The sequence below is a fragment of the Talpa occidentalis genome, unplaced genomic scaffold, assembly GCF_014898055.3.
Source record: "Talpa occidentalis isolate TD23 unplaced genomic scaffold, MPIMG_talOcc4v2.1 talOcc4.13, whole genome shotgun sequence".
NCBI classification, from domain to species: Eukaryota; Metazoa; Chordata; class Mammalia; order Eulipotyphla; family Talpidae; genus Talpa; species Talpa occidentalis.
In genome coordinates this window covers 17,608,829-17,611,280 of record NW_023601322.1, presented here as the reverse complement: position 1 = coordinate 17,611,280, position 2,452 = coordinate 17,608,829, and the positions used below count along the sequence as shown (strand labels likewise).

At 42.1% G+C, this 2,452-nt stretch overlaps 1 pseudogene; it reads left to right on the top strand.

Annotated features, from left to right (window-relative positions):
• Positions 1–349: 349 nt before the first annotated feature.
• Positions 350–988, top strand: LOC119242779 (3-beta-hydroxysteroid-Delta(8),Delta(7)-isomerase-like; annotated as a pseudogene).
• The last annotated feature ends 1,464 nt before the right edge of the window (positions 989–2,452 follow it).

Here is a 2,452-nt window from a genome sequence, read left to right as displayed (position 1 = left end):
ATGCTTAGAAGGGGGCCTCCCTGGTGGTGCAGGGGCTAAAGTCTCAGCACTTTCAAGCTATCACAAGGCGCTATGGCAGGAGTTTGATCCATGCCAGGGAGCTGATCCACATGGTGCAGCAGACTTCTCCTGTCTCATCCGCTGCTCCCCTCAGCAGTGTATTTCAGTCAGTCTGCCTGTTCTGTTCCCTACTCTGTCTCTCGTGAATCCTCTCACCCCCTGCACCTCAGTTCTTGTATGTATAAATAAGTAAAAAAAAAAATGCCTAGGAGATAGACTACTTGCCAGCCTAGAAAGACCAGTGAGAGAGATGGCTGCGAATATGCTGGTGGCCACCAGCTCACAAGACATGGCCACCCACTCTAGCCCCCGGAACCCATATTGGCCTCAGCCCTTGAAGCTGGACAACTTTGTGCTAATGACTATTCCACCTGGCATCTCCTGACTGGCCTCTTCGTCACCTCTGGGGTCTTAGTTATGACCATGTGGCTGCTGTCAGGTTGTGCTGTAGTCATCCCACTGGGTACTTGGCAGCGACTGTCCCATCGTGATTTGTGGTGTGCGGGTTCATCCACATGTTGACTGAGGACCTTCTTGGAGTCCACGCTTTCTTGTCCCAATTCTGGAAATACTCCGGGGAGAGAGCTGATACCTCCTGGACAACTTCATGATATGCATGGGGTCCTTCAGGGCCTGCCTGTGGGTGGTGGTTGCCTTTCTTCCCTGGCACCCTTTCCACTTTGTCCTACAGCTTGTGGTCCCTGTGGGTCAGGTCTCCAGGGATGAACTCTTTTCCCTGATGGCTCATCATGACAAGTTCCAGCATGGGGAGCTGGGCCACCTGCTCTACATCTGGTTTTACTTTGTTTTCTTGGAAGCCCCAAGGCTGGTGGTGCTGGGGTCCTTGTACTCCATTCAGGGAAGCAGCTCACTGTGCCCACAGCATGCTGAAACCAAGGCCACAAAAGTCAGAAACAAACAGAACTGATGGGCAATAGCCTGGACTTGCATGCTGGCTGATGCGGATTCTCTGACTTCCGGAAGAGTCCAATCCCATTCCCACAGGTTGGAGGGAAAAGCAAACTGATCTGTCAAAACTCAGGTTGATGGGTGAATATGAAAAAGGTCCAAGGTGAGGGAGAAAGGAGCTATGTGGAGCTACTGCCAGGAGCCAAGGGCACAAAGGTACAAAAGAACCTAGCAGGTCTGTGATGGTGGAAGTCAGAAAAAATTTTTTTTCAAGCAAGAGCACAACTTTATTTTCACCTCCAGTGAACCACAATTGACAACAATTGATGCTGTGCAGTTCAACCTTTTATTTTAATTAAATCAGAATATGCACAACACATGGCAGTGCTGGCATCTAGACTAATACAATAAGCATTGACTAAAGCTTGAGGTTCAATCTTTACATTTAGCAAGTTTAAATCTATTCTTATGTGATTTTGAGAACTTATTTATTAGCTGAAAATATTGTTTGCTGATACAACTTGCTCAAATGCTATCGCTGAATGTACAAGTTACTGATTATGCCAATACAACTAAGACAACCATGTGTTTGAGGGTTGCAATGTGCTAGACATTCACTGAAAAAAAAATACAGCTAAACAAAATTCATGTAACAAACATCTGAGAATCTGGACACTTCGTATCAGTGTTTTGAAGTGTTTTGTTAATATCTTAAGATAATCAAAACCTTGGCATGATTTAATTTCAAGTCACCAATTTTGTTTTTATAAACATCAGAAAGTTATGACTACTCTGCCAGTGCCAGGTCTGCTTAATTTGATAAGAGTTTAATATGACTCAACATTAAATACTCATATACTACCCTGAAATATAGAATTACATGCATACAGTGACATTCTACATTCAAGTGCCAGTGTTTTCGTACTGTCTTTTGGCCAAATTTCTTTAAAATTTCAAAAAATCTGTTTTAGGCTTGCAAAAATAAATGTTTGTCAAAATGTTAATAAATATTACATAGAACTAGCAGCAAAAAGTGTATGGAAATCTGTTGTATGCAAACAGCTCCCTTCCCTACTGTCATTCCCATGGTCCCAAATAAATTTTAGATCCTAGACGTCCTGTCCCCTTCCTAGACAAGCTGTGTTAAACAATCTCCAAGAGACAAAATAAGATTGGAAGTTTAAGGACACACTCACAAGACATATATATAAAATTCTCTGAATGTGCAATAAAAGAAGTGCTTTGTAAAAAGTTATAGGCAATATGTCCCAGGGCTTAAACCTAGTCTAATTGAAATAGCACCATAACAAATGACCTCAATACTGTCAAGTGCACCTAGTTAATAAAAGTTTTAGACAAGGGAAAATACACTTGAAAATCTACTGCATTTTAGGAAATTTTTGCTGTCTTCCTATGCCACTGAAAAAGATTGAGCATGGACAAAATAAGATCTTGACTCTACAAATAATAAATAAAATAAAAT